Source organism: Cherax quadricarinatus, chromosome 61, assembly GCF_038502225.1.
Source record: "Cherax quadricarinatus isolate ZL_2023a chromosome 61, ASM3850222v1, whole genome shotgun sequence".
NCBI classification, from domain to species: Eukaryota; Metazoa; Arthropoda; class Malacostraca; order Decapoda; family Parastacidae; genus Cherax; species Cherax quadricarinatus.
In genome coordinates this window covers 5,751,868-5,767,336 of record NC_091352.1, presented here as the reverse complement: position 1 = coordinate 5,767,336, position 15,469 = coordinate 5,751,868, and the positions used below count along the sequence as shown (strand labels likewise).

The 15,469-nt window shown below is 45.5% G+C and overlaps 1 protein-coding gene across 4 annotated transcripts in view; it reads right to left on the bottom strand.

The window, feature by feature from the left end:
* M6 (neuronal membrane glycoprotein M6) overlaps positions 1-15,469 on the bottom strand; it is a 372,771-nt gene that overhangs the window by 241,497 nt on the left and 115,805 nt on the right. The window lies entirely within an intron of this gene.

Genomic DNA, 15,469 nt, shown 5'->3' with positions numbered 1-15,469 from the left:
GTACACCGTACACTGTTGCTGTTGCTTGGTACTATGTACACCGTACACTGTAGCTGTTGCCTGGTACTATGTACACCGTACACTGTAGCTGTTGCCTGGTACTATGTACACAGTGACACAACTCGCACACGGGAGAGTGAAAATCTTAAGAGGACGTCTCGCTCCGTCTTGGATCATTTACAAGTCACACTCGGCGCTGTTTGACCCTTGTAGGTTCAGCGCTTCTTTTTTGATTATATAATAATAATACAAGTGCGACTGACAGAAGAGAATAAGTGAGCCGGCGCTCATTCTCTTCTGTTAGTGAAGCTTTGTAAATGGTCCAAGTCGGAGGGAAACATCGTGGTAAGCTTGTCTATCCTATGTACGAGTTATCTATGTTTTGTTCCAGTTACGGTATATTTATCATTACCGTTACTCTTGATAAAACATCTCTCGGTGTATACATACACCCCTTGCTGACTGCACACTAAGATGTATAGACCCCTTGCTGTATATACACTATGATATACACATACCCCTTGCTGTATATACACTAAGATATACACACCTCTTGTTGTATATACACTTATACACACCCCTTGCTGTATATCTACTAAGATATACACACCCCTCGGTGTATTTACGCAGGTTTATTAAGTGTGAACCATGACAACTTATCAGTTAACTCATTGCACCGTCAGTTTTCTCTATACCCTGAGCGTAGGTAGATTTTTTTGACGTATTAGTGAGCCATGATAACCCAAGGATGTCAGTGTTGCTTATTGCCAATACTGTCCCCTCCTCCAGGATGCCGCCCACAATAATCTCGTAACTCCCAGGTACCTACTTACAGCTAGGTACCAAATTAAGATTCAACCCCGAGTCCTTTCGACTGCGAGCCCATGAGGAAGGTAGCAACACTACCTCTAAAGGTCAGGGGACTCGAACCTTGCAACCACGCACATGGTGCGGTAGACACGATAAGGGAACACTGTATCAACATCTGTGACCCCAGATTATTCAACATCTTACCAAAAGATATCAGAAACACTGCTGGGACAAGTGTAGAAGTCTTCAAGGGGAAACTGGACAAGTACCTTCGCCAGGTGCCAGATCAACCAGGCTGTAATGAATATGTTGGGCAGTGGGCCACCAGCAGCAACAGCATGGTTGTCAGACAAACACCAGATGAGCCTGGCCCATGGCCGGGCTCCGGGAGTAAAACGACTCATAACTCATCAGAAGTATATGAAAGGGATGGTAGAGGTTGCTCCAGTCAAGGAAGCTACTACATATATTTTGTATATGCAAGAAGAAATTCTTGCATAGATTTTAAAATTGTATTTGATTTAAATCAATAATCTAAAAATATTTATCCAACCCAAAATAGAGGATGAGGAAGAAGAGGAAGAGAAGGAGGATCATGAGGAAGAGAAGGTGTGAATAAGAAATAAAAGAAGGTTAGAAGGGTAAGACAAGGACATGAGATAACGAGAAGAGGTAGAGGAGAGCAAAACAAAAGAGAGCAAGACAGAGAGAGTTAGTAATGAATACATGTAATGTTAGAAAGTTTGAGTGTGTGTGCAGAAAGTAGAGGACACCAGCGTGCAGTGAAGAACACCTGGTTACACTCTGGGTACACCACACCCATCATCCTAAGAGGCAGACACACACTCAGGCAGGCAGACACTCAGGCAGACACACTCAGGCAGGCAGACACTCAGGCAGGCAAACTCTCAGGCAGACACACACTCAGGCAGGCAGACACTCAGGCAGACACACTCAGGAAGACACACTCAGGCGGCAGACACTCAGGCAGGCAAACTCTCAGGCAGACACACACTCAGGCAGGCAGACACTCAGGCAGACACACTCAGGAAGACACACTCAGGCGGCAGACACTCAGGCAGGCAAACTCTCAGGCAGACACACACTCAGGCAGGCAGACACTCAGGCAGACACACTCAGGAAGACACACTCAGGCAGGCAGACACTCAGGCAGGCAAACTCTCAGGCAGACACACACTCAGGCAGGCAGACACTCAGGCAGACACACTCAGGAAGACACACTCAGGCGGCAGACACTCAGGCAGGCAAACTCTCAGGCAGACACACACTCAGGCAGGCAGACACTCAGGCAGACACACTCAGGAAGACACTCTCAGGCGGCAGACACTCAGGCAGGCAAACTCTCAGGCAGACACACACTCAGGCAGGCAGACACTCAGGCAGACACACTCAGGAAGACACACTCAGGCAGGCAGACACTCAGGCAGGCAAACTCTCAGGCAGACACACACTCAGGCAGGCAGACACTCAGGCAGACACACACTCAGGCAGGCAGACACACTCAGGCAGACACACACTCAGGCAGGCAGACACTCAGGCAGACACACACTCAGGAAGACACACTCAGGCAGGCAGACACTCAGGCAGGCAGACACTCAGGCAGACACACACTCAGGATGACACACTCAGGCAGACACACACTCAGGAAGACACACTCAGGCAGACACACACTCAGGCAGGCAGACACTCAGGCAGACACACACTCAGGAAGACACACTCAGGCAGGCAGACACTCAGGCAGGCAGACACTCAGGCAGACACACACTCAGGAAGACACACTCAGGCAGGCAGACACTCAGGCAGACACACACTCAGGAAGACACACTCAGGCAGGCAGACACTCAGGCAGGCAGACACTCAGGCAGACACACACTCAGGAAGACACACTCAGGCAGGCAGACACTCAGGCAGGCAGACACTCAGGCAGACACACACTCAGGAAGACACACTCAGGCAGGCAGACACTCAGGCAGGCAGACACTCAGGCAGACACACACTCAGGAAGACACACTCAGGCAGGCAGACACTCAGGCAGGCAGACACTCAGGCAGACACACACTCAGGAAGACACACTCAGGCAGGCAGACACTCAGGCAGGCAGACACTCAGGCAGGCAAACTCTCAGGCAGACACACTCAGGCAGGCAGACACTCAGGTAGACACACTCAGGCAGGCAGACACTCAGGCAGACACACACTCAGGAAGACACACTCAGGCAGGCAGACACTCAGGCAGGCAAACTCTCAGGCAGACACACACTCAGGCAGGCAGACACTCAGGCAGACACACACTCAGGCAGACACACACTCAGGCAGGCAGACACTCAGGCAGACACACACTCAGGAAGACACACTCAGGCAGGCAGACACTCAGGCAGGCAAACTCTCAGGCAGACACACACTCAGGCAGGCAGACACTCAGGCAGACACACACTCAGGCAGGCAGACACACTCAGGCAGACACACACTCAGGCAGGCAGACACTCAGGCAGACACACACTCAGGAAGACACACTCAGGCAGGCAGACACTCAGGCAGGCAGACACTCAGGCAGACACACACTCAGGAAGACACACTCAGGCAGGCAGACACTCAGGCAGGCAGACACTCAGGCAGACACACACTCAGGAAGACACACTCAGGCAGGCAGACACTCAGGCAGGCAGACACTCAGGCAGACACACACTCAGGAAGACACACTCAGGCAGGCAGACACTCAGGCAGGCAGACACTCAGGCAGGCAAACTCTCAGGCAGACACACTCAGGCAGGCAGACACTCAGGTAGACACACTCAGGCAGGCAGACACTCAGGCAGACACACACTCAGGAAGACACACTCAGGCAGGCAGACACTCAGGCAGGCAAACTCTCAGGCAGACACACACTCAGGCAGGCAGACACTCAGGCAGACACACACTCAGGCAGGCAGACACACTCAGGCAGACACACACTCAGGCAGGCAGACACTCAGGCAGACACACACTCAGGAAGACACACTCAGGCAGGCAGACACTCAGGCAGGCAAACTCTCAGGCAGACACACACTCAGGCAGGCAGACACTCAGGCAGACACACACTCAGGCAGGCAGACACACTCAGGCAGACACACACTCAGGCAGGCAGACACTCAGGCAGACACACACTCAGGAAGACACACTCAGGCAGGCAGACACTCAGGCAGGCAGACACTCAGGCAGACACACACTCAGGATGACACACTCAGGCAGACACACACTCAGGAAGACACACTCAGGCAGACACACACTCAGGCAGGCAGACACTCAGGCAGACACACACTCAGGAAGACACACTCAGGCAGGCAGACACTCAGGCAGGCAGACACTCAGGCAGACACACACTCAGGAAGACACACTCAGGCAGGCAGACACTCAGGCAGACACACACTCAGGAAGACACACTCAGGCAGGCAGACACTCAGGCAGGCAGACACTCAGGCAGACACACACTCAGGAAGACACACTCAGGCAGGCAGACACTCAGGCAGGCAGACACTCAGGCAGACACACACTCAGGAAGACACACTCAGGCAGGCAGACACTCAGGCAGGCAGACACTCAGGCAGACACACACTCAGGAAGACACACTCAGGCAGGCAGACACTCAGGCAGGCAGACACTCAGGCAGACACACACTCAGGAAGACACACTCAGGCAGGCAGACACTCAGGCAGGCAGACACTCAGGCAGGCAAACTCTCAGGCAGACACACTCAGGCAGGCAGACACTCAGGTAGACACACTCAGGCAGGCAGACACTCAGGCAGACACACACTCAGGAAGACACACTCAGGCAGGCAGACACTCAGGCAGGCAGACACTCAGGCAGGCAAACTCTCAGGCAGACAGACACTCAGGCAGGCAGACACTCAGGCAGGCAGACACTCAGGCAGGCAAACTCTCAGGCAGACACACTCAGGCAGGCAGACACTCAGGTAGACAGACACTCAGGCAGACACAGACACTCAGGCAGACACAGACACTCAGGCAGACACAGACACTCAGGCAGACACAGACACTCAGGCAGACACAGACACTCAGGCAGACACAGACACTCAGGCAGACACAGACACTCAGGCAGACACAATAAGGGCAGACAGACACTGAGGAAGGCACACACATACTGATAAGCAACAATAATCTAACTACCTCTGTTTCACTCGAGACAGCTGAGGTCAGGAGAGTACGTAAAGCACAAGGCTCTCTCCCCACTCCATTCCTAGACAGCTGAGGTCAGAATAGCATACCAGAAGGCTATACTATCCTCCCTCACTGCCAGTATGATAAAAATGGGTAAAGAGAATTAGCATATCGCACTGAAAACGTGCATGAGATTTAATAGGAAAGGAGGGAGTGCAGTTTTGAGATAAAATTACTGCTACTGTTGTTTCTGCTACTGTTGTGGCTGTTGTTGCTAGAGGAAGGGTGATAGGCAAAAAGGGATAGGAGAGGAAGAAGATGGAACCAAAGGAAGGGAAGAATAAAACACGGATAATAGGAGGGGGCGCGAAGGAAGAACTGGAGAGATTGATGATGAGAGAGAATGGGGAGGAACGGGAGACTAAGAGATGGATAATCAATGTCATAACAACTTCACTATGTAGGTCATTACTCTGCGCTCCACCCATGATGCATCCAGGACGCCCTATACTAGCCTACTCTGCTGCATAGAGTGTTTAACTGGTATTAATGGGACCCACAGTTCCCTACACCAGCCTGCACTTACTAAGTAACACAGACTGTAAGGCATTCAGTGTGGCATTACACCAGAAATTGATCCACAAACTAGAGAAGATGGAAGGGATAAAATGGAACACTATATATATACAGTGAGAGGTGACTATGTTTTTGTGTATATACACCGAGAAGTGTATATAAATTCGGAGGGCTGTATCTACCATTTTATATGGTTTAGAAAGACACGTAAGCAAACACTATAACATATTTATTAGAAAACGTTTCGGTCCTGGGACCTTGATCACTTCTAACATACAGAGGTAGAAAGACATTATATATATAGGCGGAGAGTGAGATGTGACGCACGTGACCTGAGGAATGTCATAAGAACATAAGAATGGAGGAACACTGTAGAAGGCCTACTGGCCCATGCGAGGCAGGTCCTTATCAAAACAACCTCTGCCTATGATGAGGACGGGTAGACGATGAAATCATGTGACTCCTGTGTTGTTGGGTTGGTGCTGCTTAAGTATCATGTATGCCAATGTTTTTGAAATTTTGTAGTTTCCAGTGTTGCGTTCTATAGTGTCGGTGACGGTGATTAGTGAGGCTTCTAGGCACCGTCGGCGTCTGAGGTCTGGTTCGGTGAGAACGAGTTGTGCCTCATTCCAGTTCATCAAATGCCCCGTGGAGTCTCTGTGGAGGACACAGGCGTACCTTACATCGTCTCTGTTAGAGGCATTTCGATGCTCATTCAGGCGGACTGCAAGATCTCTGCCTGTCTCGCCTACATAAGGTCCCAGGACCGAAACGTTTTCTAATAAATATGTTATAGTGTTTGCTTACGTGTCTTTCTAAACCAACTTGTCGGTATTTATTACCAAGGTTTATACCACCATTTTATATAAACTGAAGATTTAGTTTAGTATAAACCTTGGTAATAGACACAAAAAATCGATTTAAATATGTCTTAGTTTTTGCTCACGTGAATTTTTAAACCAAGATTTAGCTTAATCCCTATTTTAGGGATTAAAGTAGTCCTGATATTAGTTTACGGGAGAATGTGGTTTAATAACTCTTGTGGAGTGGATAGGCTTTAAACCTAGCAAGCAAGGTCAGTAATGTAATATGAAAATTAGGCGAGTATTTAACTACACAACACACTGGAACACTCTGGTCTTACTACACCTAAACAAGAAGACATGGGAGAGAGAGACAGAGAGATGGTGGTGGTGATGGTAGACTCACACAGTGAGCGTGGGCGAGTGCTTGGAAAACACACCAGGTAGGGAAGTATCAGCAGTCTGTATATACAAGAACGTTAAATTCTAGCTAGGGCCTTAGTCATCCCACTGATTGTTCCATGGTTAAGAGGCGGGGTACAAGAACTTTCGCGTGCACACACACATACACACACACACACACACACACGCACGCACACACACACACATACAGCGAGGGTCCAGCAATGTAGTTGTGACACAAATTGAGATGGAAGTTGAAGATGATTGAAGAGATTAGATTTGGCTATGATGCTTTTTTCAGGAACTCTCACTCACTATCACTCTCCCTCGCAGTCATTCAATCACACTCACTTTCACTACCTGTCACTCTCACTCCCACTCCCACTCTCTCTCTCTCTCTCTCTCTCTCTCTCTCTCTCTCTCTCTCTCTCTCTCTCTCTCTCTCTCTCTCTCCCTCTCTCTCTCTCTCTCTCTCTCTCTCTCCTCTCTCTGAGTGACGTGTTGGTGAGATGTCAGGACTCCAATAAGCGTATCGGTTCCAGGGAGGCTTTCTAGGTTATAGTATGTTATGTGTATGATTGGCGGTGTCTGCGTTCTGCAGTGTTTATGATTGGTAGTGTATGTGTCTTGTAGTATGATTGGTGGTGTATATGTCCAGCAGTGTGTATGACTGGCAGTGTATATGACTGACGGTGTATATGATTTGCGGTATTATGACCAATAGTATGTATGATTTACGGAGTGTATGAACGTCATAATCTTTATTATTATTATTAAGAGGACGCGATAAGCCAGTATGGACCATGCAGCACCTAGGTAGTGAAGAGGCAATTAGATTTGTTCAGAGGAAAGGGAAGGTAGCTCCACTTCCTGGGATCAAGAGGCTGAGAAGAAGTAAACAGAGTGGTAAACAACAGTGTCTGAGGGTGACATACATATGTGTTTACTGTAAGTGAGGACCCGCTACTGTGTCCACCCTGACTCCCTCCCGGGGCACTGGGAGGGACACAGTGATGGAAAACAGTAGGAGTTGGGAGGGATAGAGAAGGAAGGCAGAGAAAGGGAGATGGAAAAGGAAATAGAGAAGGCAAAAGGGAAGGAGAGGAAGATTGAAAGGGCAGGGAGAGGGACGGTAAAGGGGAAGGAGAATTGGAAAAGGCGAGAGGGATAGGAACAGAGGGAAGGAGAGAGAAGGAAAGAGGAAAGGGAGGTAGGACAGAGGAAAGGTGGGAAATTCGGAGGGAGAATGAAGGAAGGGATTAACATAGGGAGAAAGGAGGTAGGGAAGAATAGAAATCGAAGAAATGAGAAAAGGAAAAGAAGTAGGATACAAGAGGAAAAGGACAAGAGAAGAGTACATGAGAAAGGAAGATAATTGACACTTATGATCTATACAGAGCATCTCCCGAGAGGCGGCGGAAGCAGGGAGACAGAGATAATCGGAGAAATGCAGAAATAAGCAGAAAAATAAACAGCCAGAAATACGAACACACGGCTACAATATTTAATATAAAAAATAATGCTAACAGACAGAAACAACAGCCAGGGAGCAGGGTGAGGTACAACAGTAACAACAGCCAGGGAGCAGGGTGAGGTACAACAGTAACAACAGCCAGGGAGCAGGGTGAGGTACAACAGTAACAACAGCCAGGGAGCAGGGTAAGGTACAACAGTAACAACAGTCAGGGAGCACGGTGAGGTACAACAAAAACAACAGCCAGGGAGCAGGGTGAGGTACAACAGTAACAAAAGCTAGGGAGCAGGGTGAGGTACAACAGACTACAGCAACAGCAGAGAGAGGTACATCAATAACAACAGCTAGGGAGCAGGGTGAGGTGCAACAGTAACAACAGCCAGGCAGCAGGGTGAGGTACAACAATAACAAAAGCTAGGGAGCAGGGTGAGGTACAACAGTAACAACAGCCAGGGCACAGGGTAAGGTACAACAGTAACAACAGCCAGGGAGCAGGGTGAGGTACAACAATAACAACAGCCAGGGAGCAGGGTGAGGTACAACAGTAACAACAGCCAGGCAGCAGGGTGAGGTACAACAATAACAACAGCCAGGCAGCAGGGTGAGGTACAACAATAACAAAAGCTAGGGAGCAGGGTGAGGTACAACAGTAACAACAGCCAGGGAACAGGGTAAGGTACAACAGTAACAACAGCCAGGGAGCAGGGTGAGGTACAACAATAACAAAAGCTAGGGAACAGGGTAAGGTACAACAGTAACAACAGCCAGGGAGCAGGGTGAGGTACAACAGTAACAACAGCTAGGGAGCAGGGTATGGTACAACAGTAACAACAGTCAGGGAGCAGGGTGAGGTACAGTAGTAACAACAGCCAGGGAGCAGGGTAAGGTACAACAGTAACATCCAGAGAACAGGGTAAGGTACAACATTAACAACAGTCAGGGAGCAGGGTGAGGTACAACAATAACAACAGTCAGGGAGCAGGGTGAGGTACAACAGTAACATCCAGAGAACAGGGTAAGGTACAACAGTAACAACAGCCAGGGAGCAGGGTAAGGTACAACAGTAACATCCAGCGAACAGGGTAAGGTACAACAGTAACAACAGTCAGGGAGCAGGGTAAGGTACAACAATAACAACAGTCAGGGAGCAGGGTAAGGTACAACAGTAACAACATCCAGGGAACAGGGTAAGGTACAACAATAACAACAGTCAGGGAGCAGGGTAAGGTACAACAGTAACAACAGTCAGGGAGCAGGGTAAGGTACAACAGTAACAACAGCCAGGGAGCAGGGTAAGGTACAACAGTAACAACAGTCAGGGAGCAGGGTGAGGTACAACAGTAACAACAGCCAGGGAGCAGGGTAAGGTACAGATCACTGTCATGGTGGATGGGGGAACATGTATGGTAAAGGAACGGGTATAAGGAATGGGAGGGGTTAGACCAGTTACTTCCCCCTTCCCTCAGATACCTGATACTCAGCTGATGCGGTGATGCCAAACATAACGCAATACTTTATGCTCCTCAACACAACACTGTTGACTTAAATATAAGTTTCGCTTGATGAATACGCTTGTAATCCCCTCCCACATGGAGAAACATTTTTGTTACTGTAGTCTCTTTGTGTCACAATCTGAGCATTTACGCTCGTATTCCTCTTAGATCATACAATGTTTTTATGCTTACATTATTGTTGTTATTATTATTATTCTACTCACGGGAAAGAGTTAAACCCGTAAAAGTCATACATCGCTTAGGGAATACGAGGAAATCAGGTTTGATCTGATAATGGGGAGGGTAGTTCCAAGTTTCTTCACCAGCACCGAGTTATTTAGACTTGTGATCTGATAAATCAATATCATCAATGTTGTGTGCTTGTAGTCTCTTAGATATAGAAACTGAATGTAAAGGTTAGGAACTAGTGGCCTGCCTCAGCTCATTTCAAAGTTCATCCCTGTCTATGGTACACCTCCCTTCCCCGGAATGTCACCCACACTAGTCAGCAATCACCCAGGTACCTACTTACTGCTAGATGAACAGCGAAAACAGGTGTAAGGCGGCTTACCCATAGTCTCGACTCACCCAAAATTGAATTTTACTTATTAGGTTACGTCCAATGCGCTACCACTGAGCTATGTGCCACCATTGTATTCCTTTGAAACATGTTTTGTCTTTGTAAACCTTTCATGGTGCATTTTTTTAGGCTTGTAATCCCTCGGCCAAGGAAAGTTTTTACACCTGTAATCTCTTAAACCCAAGACGAGTGAGTGGAAGGGGAAACTAAACCGAAAAAAACTCGACGAACCTTCACGTCAACAATGAAATTTTTTTTCAGATATATTCCCTCCCACTACGCTTTGTGATTTCTTTTATATCAATGAATCTACACCATCATGGCTGTTATATTAGCTCTTCTCACTGCAAAACTCAGCCCTCAGGACGCCTACCTATTTATGTATTATTAGGGAAACTGGGGGATGGGGGGGGCAGCAGGTTACAAATAGTCGTCGCTGTTACAACTATGTCACAGCAGTGCAAGTTGAAAAATCGTCCTCGTGGCTAATTGGTTACAGCGCTAGGCCTACTGCCTACATGCACCAGGGTTCGAGTCCCTATCCATTCTTCTGTTTAGTTATCAACAGGTGTAAGGAGAGTTGCTCATATGTTTCCACCTACCATGAGATTGATCCCGGGTCATTCGGTTATGAGCCCTAAGGCGTTGCACTGAGCTACAAGATTTTCACACGTGGAAGTAGCCTGGATAATATACAAAACAAAGTAATGGTAATATCAAGATGAATGACAACAGGGCGTTTCAAGGCTATGGTTGCATGACACGAGGACTCCCGGGAGTGTGGCGGTGCTAACAACCGTCCTCCAGCGCCCAGCTGGAATTAATCGATCGCTGGCACCGGTAACTGTGTCAGCGTACCAACCTGCTTACAATACTCTTTGTAGTCACCACTACTTAATTCTTAAATTTTAAGCAAGGCATATTTTTGTGGCCATTACTATATATCATTCTTCTTATTGTTGTTGTTTTTGTTATTATTGGACAATCTGAATGTAGTATTATCACCTTACCCTAAGGAAAATAAGAAATATATTCAGGGAAATTCTAATATAATTTAGGAATATTAAGATATTTTATTTTCTATAGAAAAGTCATAGGGCAGCCAGGACGGAGGAACGAGTGCACATCTCACCTCGAAAATAGAAAATAGAATGATTCTTAGGAGGAGACAGATTCCGTACATATTTTTAAGTAAAGATACGTAAGTTTAGAGGTAGAGCCAGGTGATTAAGCCTCGAGAGTTCAACAAGGCAAGTACAACTAGGTAAACCCAACTAGTTGAAAACAACTACAACTGGGCGAGTCCAACAACTACAAGGCAAATACAATAACTAGACAAATTCATTTAGGGGTACAACTAAATGAGCATAACAAACCGGGAATAATTAGGTGAGAACAAATAGGTAAGTATAACTAAGCGACCATAGTTAAGCGAGTAGAACAAGGCTAGTACACCTACAAGTAGGTTAGTACAAATTAGGGAGTATAAATAGGATGGTACAACAGAGTATAACTAGCTAAGTACAAGTAAACGGGTACTGTCCTAGGAGGATAGTTAGCAATATGTAAGCACAGAGCCCGGGCCTTCCTGATACGTGTACTCTTAATTAAGGATTCTCAGTGTTTATTCAGTAAGTCAACACAAGGAGTAAAGAAATGAACCATCAGCTCAACCTACTGGTTACACACCACTTTATTTAAAGCTGGTATAGATTTATTTTGCATTCGCCTACAGGGAGAGATGGCAGGTCATCTAGTGAAGTGAATATATTATACACTCGACCTGTTTTGATTTATTTTCCCCCTTGTGGAAGGTGCCTTGATGCCGGTGAGGGAAATTCATGACCAAGGAACTGCACATATCTTCCCTATATTTGGAGTGACCCTCGCTGACTCTCCCATTCTTCTAGACCAGTGGTTCCCAAACTTTTTCAGCTTGTTACCCAATTTAACATGCCACATAAGCATGTTACCCCTTTCACAAAATGTTATTATTGATATATATGGCTAAACGTGAAAGTATACAGCCTCGCATACTCTGCTAATCCTAGCAAAACCATTGAAAACGTAAGAACCACACATACATTATATATAAAATTAATAATAGCTACAAATTCACAGATAAACTGACAGTGTGAAATAGAGGCAGCCTCAGGAAGTGAGTGACGCGTACTGGACAGGTCGATCTGGGCTACTGAGTGACTTTTGTCCTGAAGCATATTTGTCAAAATACTTTTGGGTTTCCACACACTTAGCTATATATTTCTTATTTTCTAATACGTACTGTATATTAGTTTTTGATGTTTGTTATTTGGTTTAACTTTATTACTTACTTATAATAGGTTTACTTTACAACTTTATATACTAAGACAAAGTTAACAATAATCCTCATACCGGGTACAGCATTGTTTTCTTGATTTTCAGAATTCATAACTTTTTTTCTGTCACCCCTCCATTACCCCCCAAAAATGGTTTGGGAACCACTGTTCTAGACCAAAGGTCGGCGACCTTTCCTGCGTATTACCCCAAAACAAATTTGTGTACACCGAAATTACCCACTAGACTTGAAAGTCCACAGAATCCTGAAAACACAGTCATACAAGAATACAGTCATAAAAGCTGAAAAGTATGCATTATATGCGATGCGATAAAGAAATTTAAAAAATAAAACACAATAATAAAATGAAAAATAAACTGCATGAAGAAAAAAACAGTAACAGACAAATTTAATAAGAATCTAACTGGAGAACTAAAGAATTTCATTGAAAATATTTTCACTTCAGGTTCTAGAGAAACCTAAATAAAATCAAATTTAAGAAACTAAATATTATTTGTTTAAAAAATATAACTTTCATAATTTGTCTCGCTTATTAAATAAAAATATTTTTGTGAAATTTTATTTATATGTTTTCTGAGCTTTCATTACCCCGTCATTACCAACGTCAAAGACCTGGGAGTGATCATGTCGGAGGATCTCACCTTCAAGGACCATAACATTGTATCAATCGCATCTGCTAGAAAAATGACAGGATGGATAATGAGAACCTTCAAAACTAGGGAGGCCAAGCCCATGATGACACTCTTCAGGTCACTTGTTCTATCTAGGCTGGAATATTGCTGCACACTAACAGCACCTTTCAAGGCAGGTGAAATTGCTGACCTAGAAAATGTACAGAGAACCTTCACGGCGCGCATAACGGAGATAAAACACCTCAATTACTGGGAGCGCTTGAGGTTCCTAAAACTGTATTCCCTGGAACGCAGGCGGGAGAGATACATGATTATATACACCTGGAAAATCCTAGAGGGACTAGTACCGAACTTGCACACGAAAATCACTCACTACGAAAGCAAAAGACTTGGCAGACGATGCAACATCCCCCCAATGAAAAGCAGGGGTGTCACTAGCACGTTAAGAGACCATACAATAAGTGTCAGGGGCCCGAGACTGTTCAACTGCCTCCCAGCATACATAAGGGGGATTACCAACAGACCCCTGGCAGTCTTCAAGCTGGCACTGGACAAGCACCTAAAGTCGGTTCCTGACCAGCCGGGCTGTGGCTCGTACGTTGGTTTGCGTGCAGCCAGCAGCAACAGCCTGGTTGATCAGGCTCTGATCCACCAGGAGGCCTGGTCACAGACCGGGCCGCAGGGGCGTTGACCCCCGGAACTCTCTCCAGGTAAACTCCAGGTAGATTTTCATTTTTACCCCATTTGTGGTAATTTACCCCGGTTACCCGACCTAGGTTGTAGACCCTGTATGACCCCTATGAATCTAATAATAATAATAATAATAATAATAATAATAATAATAATAATAATAATAATAATAATAACAATAATAATATATTTTAATGGTAAGAAGCCTACTGAATGAAATGAATAAATGATTCACTACTTACAATCGATAAGTTTTAACTTCACTTCGATTGTACGGTAAGCATGTTCTTTCCCTCTCTCTCTCTCGTTCTCTCTCTCTTTCTCTATTCCGAGCCATATCTTCAAACTTTAATTCCTCCTAAGTTTGGCTAATGGTGCGAAATGACTCAACTATTTTTTTTGTTTCTCCTAAATAAAAGCACTTTACTTTCCTGGGCCCAGCATGTTTTCTCGAGAGTTGTATTGTATAACCTTCTGTAAAGTTCAAAGAGCTTTCCTCCTCTTGTGTTTGTGTTTACTGCTGTGTATACATATACATAAATACATATACATAAATAAATACATACATATACACATAAATACATGTATACATACATGTGTATCAATGTACCACGCAGAAACATGTGGGTATATACATCACAGGAACCTTGCCAGCCTTCCTGACGTGGCTTCGAATCCTCCTGACTGCGATCTTTCTCTCTATATATGTATATATAGCGACGATTGTTTTGCCAAAAAAAACAAAACGAAATCTTATGGTTGTAAAAACTACAAAAATATATTTGAACACTAGGAAATTAATATAATTCACTGACGTTATATTAGCCGGCCTTATAAAATTCAGTCAACTATGTGCATTTCTATACACATAAGGAGGGTTAGCATGGACCCCACTTGCCTGCTAGTTTTAGTATTGGTTTCGCATGGGTTCGAACCCCACTTCGTGCAAAGAGTTCAATCCTTGTACCTAGCAGGTTGTTCCACCATCGTGTCAAGCACAAAGTCTTGTTTCACACGCCGCTGCTGATGATGCCATCAACATGGCCGCGGCTGGAGACCGTCTTTCCGGGCCATGATGCCAGATCACATCAAGGGTATTTGTAAAAGTTTAATTACACCATGCAACCATGCATTGTGATGTTGCGAACTGTAACACCTGCAAGTACTGGTTCATGTGTCAGGGACGCTAGAGGAGACTAACACATACATGCATTTGTATGTATATTATATCCTCTATGTAACCCATTGTGAAGAGACCAGCGTATGTGTATATATTATGAACGGAAGTTATTTGTGTAGATAGTTATTGATTATTATTATTATTTTATTATTATTGCTAGTAGTTGCAGCAGTAGTAGTCCATTCAATGGGAAGCTATGAACCAACAGGGGTTATATTGCGCCTGAGGACTGGTTGGTAATCGGGTTTGCTTCCAGCAAGGGGAGGGTAGCTTTATTTCTTTGGATCAAAAACCTTTCACCAGCATCGAGGCAC